Here is a 7,598-nt window from a genome sequence, read left to right on the forward strand (position 1 = left end):
CCGTGTACTGTTATGTGATCCACCAAACTCATTTCCTGCTGCTTTGTCACCCGCATGGTGACAGTGAGATCACTGTGAACTGAAACAGGTCTTGTGTTATCTTCTCTAAAGGGAAAAACCCCTTAGGAGAAGCTGGAGATAGCAGGACAACCCCCGGCTGAGATCTCTGGGTGCCAGGAGCAGGACTCAGTGGGTTAGACCTGAGAAATTTGTGTCTAAGATGCTGGCCCCAAAGCATCTTTCACTGGCCCTGTTGTGCTTAATTTTTAGTGGCTGAAAAGGGTTTTACAGTCCCCGGATCAGGTAATTCTGCAGTCTCATTTCTCCCCGGAGGAGGATGAGATGTGGTATCTTCCTCTTCTGTACCTGATTGCTTTGGTCTCCTGTAGCTGTGCTTGTCCCTGACCTGGTAATTGCCTTTGAGATAGTCTGGTTTGTTCTGATCCTGGTGGGAAATGTTGGAGGGACGATTAGGTTATTGTTTAAACAAGATAGCTAGTTCCAGAGTGGGACGGATGTGTTTTCAGGGCAAGAAGGTAGGGACTGCTGTCAACTCTTGATTTTGATGTTTTAGAATTGTTTGCTTTTTTCCTCAGGGTTAAAAGGTTTACAGTCAAGAAGTGATTTGTTAATTAATCGTTGCCATCTCCTGGGAAGCAGGGAACGGAGCCCTTGTTCTGTTATCACGATGCCTGGTGGGTATCTGTTCTCTGCCGTGGTGTTTGATTGGTGTGCAGTTACTGCACTTCATTTCACCTTTGTTGGTCATCTCTGATAGCATATAGAGGGCTTGAGCTCTCCGTTACCTCCACTGCTGTACTCTACAACAGAAGCCACTGAACTTCATCCAGCGACTCTTGCAATAAACCCAACTGGTCTGTCCTGAGTTACTGTATGCTTTCCTGGAAGACCATGTGTTGCAAATGCTGGCCATTCTGGAGACTCAGTAATAGCCAGGAGTTCAGGGTTTTAACGTCTGTTTCTCACTTGGAAGCATTTCTGATCCTTGCCTTTCAGCTGATGCTGCCTCCCTTTGCAAGATGGCAGCTTTGTGATAGCTGTTGGAAGATGAAATGAGAACAAGACAGAATTTAGTTTCTTGGTGCTCTATCTTGCTATCCAAACACAAACCTGTCCTGTTTGAATTTCTGGTGTTCCTAACCAGATACATTAGGAAGGAGGGAAGGCTTAGATGTCTTGGACCATGTTAGAGGCTGATGAAAGCCAGTGAGCTTCTAGTCATGCAGCATGCTTTACCTTTATATTGCAGTGTTGCACAAGAGACCCTAGGAGTAATAACGTGCTTTTGAGGCTATGATGCAAGAGTTGAGGAATTGCTTTGCCCTGAAGGCTGCCTTCCAACATGTTCACATGTTTCCAGGAACTGAGGACTGCAGGAATGCTAGATAACACCACGTCTGGTGCATCTCAGGCTGTTCCACATGTATAATAGGAAAGTCAAATGGCTTTAATACAAGTGAGTATTGGTTCCCTTTTTTCTTTTGTTTTGCAGATGGTTTTGTTTCCAGAGAATTCTTCCCCTAATACCATGCATGACCTAAGAGCAGAGCTGTGCATTCAGGTGAACCCACCTAGAGCTTAAGCAGTCCTGTGTCCCTAAACTATTAAGCATCTGGAAACACTCTAGTGGTCCATTGTCTTGCCTGAACAGTGTTGTGTGAAACTTGGGAACTATTTGAGATAAAGAAAGCAGACACGTAAGCTGGGTTTATCTTGTTAATATTTGTAATGCTCAGAGGTTTTAATCGAGACTGTGGTTAAAGAACAGGGTATCTGTCAATTCATGGTTTTGAGACTCTTCTCCCTGGAGAGCTGTTTCCTTTAGTACTGCTGCAGTTACCTCATTGACTCCTTGTTTGTCCCCAGACTCTTGCCTTCTGTGAATGAGAAGAAAGGAGGAGACAGAACAGCCCACCCTAACTTCTCTCCTTGTGTGATGCCAGCTGTGAGTGTTTCTTTGGCAGTGTCTTAGCTGGTTGTTGTGAGCAATAGTTAAGGAAGCAATCAGCAAGTATACTGCCCTAGAAGTGCTACACATTGTTGGGCCTGCTTCATATCTCCCTGGCTTGCGAGGTGGATGGGGATCCGGGCTGGGATGCTGCCCAGATGTACTGTGTTGCATTGGAGCTTGGGTTGTCTGATGGAGCAAAGAGCTAACATGAAAAATGCTGCGGGATGCTTAATGTGGTGACTGCATCAGAGATGAGATGAAGAAAAGAAGATAAACATGTTGCAAGTTGCTTTTTTCTTCCTTTGTCCTTTCCACATGTATTTTCTTTAAATAAAATTCCAACTGTCATTAGTAATGCTGCAGAAATACAACATTAGGTACTGGGAGAAGAGCCTGCTTATAGGAAGAACTCATCTGAGTAATGACAAGCTGGCTTTAAGCCCAGCTTGGGGAAAACTCACCTGTCGTCACTTTCTCCTGGCTGCTGGTCGGCAGCTGTGTTGCAAGTACATGCATTCAGGAGCCCAGAAATGTAGCTGATCTTTCTGGGGAAGAGTTAATTAGGTTTTAATGATGCAATGAGACATTTGATCTTGCATCCTCTGAGTAGGAGGGAGAGAAGGAGGATTTATGAGGGGAGGAAAAAGCGAATCTAGAATATCTGATCAGTTCTGTAGAAGGGAATGTAAGAGCACATCCACCTTGGAAGAGGGAAAGATCTCACCCAAACCTTGTTTTAAAATTCCAGTATTCATGTAGAGGATAAGCTTTCATTAGTTTTGATTAAATTAGGTTGGCTTTGTTTTATGCTCTGTGGCCCTCACTGACTTGCCTGAGTGTCGTGATCCAGGGGCATCGCAACTACAGCCCTTCTTAAAACACTGACTTTGCCCACGCTTCTGTATACCTTTTTTTTTTTTCCAGACACAAACATAATTGCACCGGTTGCAGGGAGTTATGGAAATCTATGAACTGTCTGGCAAAGCTCTGCACTCAGAAGATAATGGATGGCCAGAAGGGAGCAGAGCATCCTTCTGTTGCAAGTCTTCTGAAACTTCATCTCAGGCCTTTGTAGGGTATTTGTCATGAGACAAATGTTTTGAGCAAGTACATCAGCTTTCCTGATTAAACTACTATTTTTGATGGCTTTTCACTTCTAGGTTTATTCTTCATAGAGCAAAGGTAGCCATCAGCCCTAGGATTTTTGGGAGAATAAGAGGGTTGTTTTGCTTTTTAACTTAACTCATTACAGGTAATAAGAACAGCTTTAAACAAACAAAAACAAACAAACAAACAAAAAACAAGTACTGAAGGATTGCGATGAAGGTTGCTGCAAAGAGTTCCTCTCAGTACCCTGCTCAAGTGCCCTGTCCCAAAGTGTCACTGCTCCTTATTGTCTGAGCTGGGTGTTGGCTGGGTGGCAGTGATGCAATGAGTGGCTGGAATGTGGCTGGGTCAAATACATGGTCCTCGACCTGTCTCACCATATAATTCCTGAGCAACTTCACTTGTGTTAATAAAGTCAGCGGGCTTGAATTCCTGTCTATTGCAATGTTCTGTATATAACCTTGGTGTGCCAGGGCTAAAACCAGGATGGGTAGCAGTGATTGTCAGAAAATGTGGGCCTTGTATTTCAAATAGTTCTGTTAAATGTGCTCTTTGCTACCTGGGAAAGAACCATATGATGCAAACAACGCAACGCCAAGTGACACCAGCGGGGATGTGGCCATGGCTGACCCCTTGGTTGGGCAAATTGTAGTAGCTGTGCACAAGTCTGCTGGGACCTGAGCAGTCAGCATCTGCACGTGGAGAGAGAATTCGTGAATTGTTTAAATGCAGACATTTTGTCTGTACTCACTGAGGGAGGGTGAAGTGTATGGCGTGGTGTTTTACTGCACGTTTTCAGGGTGATCTTTGGTTTCTGGACATCAGGTGTTAAGTGTCCTCATATCAATGAAAGAATTAATCTCTTGGGCTCTGTTACACCCTTTCCAGGAAGGAGAATTGTCTCTGCTGCTGTGCACTTCATCTGTTTCAAATGACTTGTGTGAAAACGTGAGGTTTCTGGCTCAGTGACCAGGGAAGCCAGCAAACTTCATGACTTCTCCTGCTCGAGGGGTCTCATTATTAGCTTTTATGTTCCTGTCTCATCTGCGTTAAAACTGTGGGATGTAGGCAGAGCTTTCTGTTGCAAAGTACAGTGTAAAAGCTGCACCCCAAAATACAATTATTTGGCCTATTTTCCTGTTGCTAACTGTGAGAGATGCAGTCCCTACATTTTTCTTAGACCAGATCTTAAATGTAGCATTGTTTGCAGCATACTGTTCAACTGTGAACGCATAATATTAATACCTTTATTTTAATCTGTGCAACCACAGCGTGAAGGAACATCCCATATTAATCTCCTAATTTAAATTTGAAATGAAAAAAACTATCCCAACGCTGGGAACATAATTCATTGATTGTGCTGGCTGGATTCCAGCAGTGTAACTAATTACATTCTGTCTGCATTACATTCTCCTTGCTGCTGGTGGCTTTTTTTTTGTGGGTTGTTGGCTCGAATTCTTGTGCGGGCTCCGCAGCCTGACTACGCGTTTTTAATGCAAGTGGAAAACTGCTAGAAATGACTAAGCATCTCTCCCCAGTGAAGGGAAAGCCGTGGGGTTGCTGGTTAGACCCAGTACAGCATGATGTGGGTGGGTAACAGGTGTGCCCTGTTTCAGCAGTTGTGTGCACGCTCCTTGCTATCTCCTCTCCCAGCTGCAGGGCTGTTTTTGGGGTGCGGGTGGCAGCCTGCTGGGGCTGGAGCCCCAGAGCTGCAGCCATGGGGGGAGCATCTGTTAGATGGTGGCGGTGGCGATAGGAAAACTTCTCTGCCTGGACCAGCAGTGACCTCTTGTGGGTGGCAGGGCTGCCTGGGTGTCAGCAGCCAGTTCTCTGTTGTAATGAATGCAAAGGTGGGGAAGGGAGTTTGGATTTTGTTGTCTGGGTGTTGGAAACGCGCAGCTATACCTGGTGTCAGGCTCTTGCCGTGCTGAAGCTGTGATGTGGTGGTGTCTGAATGGTTGTGGAGCGATTCAGACTGTTCTCTCCCCTTGGTGAACCCACAGCTGGCTTCTGAACCCACCAGAGGAGCAGGAAGGAGTGAGAGCAGGACTTGTGCGCAGGTACCTTTTCCATGACATCTCCTTGTTTCTGCCAAAAGCTGTCTCACTGCTCTGGCACAAAATTGAGAGTTATGAAGTACTATGCCAGCATCGTGGTTGTGGTATGCAAGAAGGGCTGGGGGGTCTCAGCCCCTAGTAATCACTTAAAAACCCTGAGGCATAAAACAGGTTCCCAGTTATTAGAGGACTATGCCTCAGCCCACCTTCCTGGCCAGCTGCAAAGGCAAAGTTAAAACAAAAACTAAAATCTTGTTGAAGCCTTTTTTGCAAATGTCAGTACACTACGTCTTGGTTAGTGGAAGTGAATTTGGCATTACAGCTCAATTGATGTTTTATAAGATGCAGGGGGCAGCCTGTGTGTCAGAAAGCTTTCTAAGTAGCTAAAAAAAAAAAAAAAAGAAATTGCCCTTCCACCAAGTAGCAGATTACTTCACCACCCTGTGACTTTGACTTCTCCCTGCTCTGAGCTACACACAATACTTTCTTAGAATTGTCATGTATTTTTAGGCAGTTTGCAAATCTTTCTGTTCTCTGGACAGCTGCGGATTCCCTGAGACTGACAGGCAGACAGCTGCACCGCTGCCCTGCGATTAAAGGTAACGACACCAAGATTACAGGAATGCCACAGAGATGCTGGCGGTGGATGGATGCCTTGCACATGCAGAAGTCAAAAAATAGAAGGTAGTCCAAGTCTTGAAGTTATCTGCCTTTTATTACTCAGTTTTGCAGCATTATCTCTGCATGCCCTGCTGCTGAATGATGACTTGTGTGTGCAAATTAACCATATTCCTATTTTCAGGAAGCAGGAAGAGATCCTGTGCCTGTCCTATTAATTTCTGATTGCCAAGGGCAAAATACATCTCTGTAAAACTGGACAACACCAAAATTTGCAGCTCTGCTAACTTGTGGTTGCAAGTCAGGTATTCCCTGCTATCCAATTCTAAACGAGTTTAAGTCAGGCCATAAGCTGTGGAAATAAATTGTCTTGCAAGGCTTCAGAATTGAGCTGTATTGTAGAGCTACATCAGTCACACACACACCCTCCCTCCCTCCCTCCCTCCCTCCCTCCCAAAAAGCAACTTTCAGGATCCAGGGCTGGAGATGAAGTGGTTTGTCCGGATGTTTGTGCTAGGTGGGTGAGCCTGTCTCTTTTCTTTTGTGCTATAAAAGTGGGGGAAGGGAAACCAAGGAACAAGGAAGAAGCCAAGAACAGAAGAGTGAGCACTGGGAATGCAGCCTTGACCCAAAAAAAAAAAAATTTTTTTTTTTGGAAGGTCAGATGGTAGCTAAAGCAGGCCTGGAATAATGAGTAGTTAGTGCTATTAGTGTCAGATTGTGTGCAGGGGAAACACAAGTTGCTGCAGCTTCCTTTTTCTATAAAGAACATACAGAAGGCATCAGGCGCCACAATAAACTTCTAAATGTACTTCTAAATGTAGAAGCCTGCTTGATGGAAGTTAACTGAGTGTTAAAGGTCAGAAAGGTACGTAGAAAGATCTTGTTTCTAAACAGTGACTTTTAACACAGAGCAAATGACAGATGCATCAAAGTGAACAAGAAGTATGCCAAGCCTGTATATTGCAGGAGAATCAGCAAATTGAATTTTAAAATGTGCTGAAGTTCCATCCAGTAACTCCTTGGAAAGTGCTGGTGTGGCTTGTACTTGGATGTGGATCTGGGGCAGAAGGGATGGGTTTGGACAGCACAGGAGAAGCAGCTTCGAGATGGTTTCCAGTAAAATGGTAATAGTGGAAAAAAGTAGAGTTAAGTACTGGTTATCCTGAAAAACTTGGTTGTAAACTGGTGTGTTCTTAGTGTAAGGTGGCAAAAATACGTGATTTAAAATGTTGAGGACCCCCTTCTCCATTTGGAAGATGGGGATGTAAAACTGAAACAGCATCGTGGCAAAAAGCACTGTGTAAATAGAAGACGTTTGTTAGAAATGGGGTTTCTGGGGTGTGTTGGATGGCTTCAGGTTCCTAGGAGAAGGTAAGGTGTGGGATAAGGCACCTGGCTTTGTGGGTCAGATAAACCTTGCTAAAATCTGAGCTCAGCTGGGATCCTCTGTTGCTCCTGCTGGGGGAAGGATTAAGCTGTTTTAGGGTGAACAAGAAGGATTAAGCTGTTTTAGGGAATGAGACACCTGAACCAACAACAAACTCCACTGGAAACTGAGCACATCGGTACCAGAATCAAAGCTGAGAGATACGAGTTACCTGCGGGGAGGCCAAGGAAGTATCAGCAAAGCGAACAAGGACACCGTTCATTAACGACAGAAATACGAAATGTGCTTAACGTGGTAGTGAACCCCCTTTTAGTGCCTGCTTAGGGGTGTCTGCCTTGCAGGTCCCCAAGCTACGGTGTGAGTCGAGGGTGCTGTGGAGCGAGGAAAAGGTAAAGATGGGGAAAGCAAAAAGGGGTCGGGGGGCTCCCGCTGAGTTTGGGGGGCTCTGCCTGGG

Source organism: Anser cygnoides, chromosome 23 (genome assembly GCF_040182565.1).
Source record: "Anser cygnoides isolate HZ-2024a breed goose chromosome 23, Taihu_goose_T2T_genome, whole genome shotgun sequence".
In the NCBI taxonomy this organism is placed as follows: domain Eukaryota; kingdom Metazoa; phylum Chordata; class Aves; order Anseriformes; family Anatidae; genus Anser; species Anser cygnoides.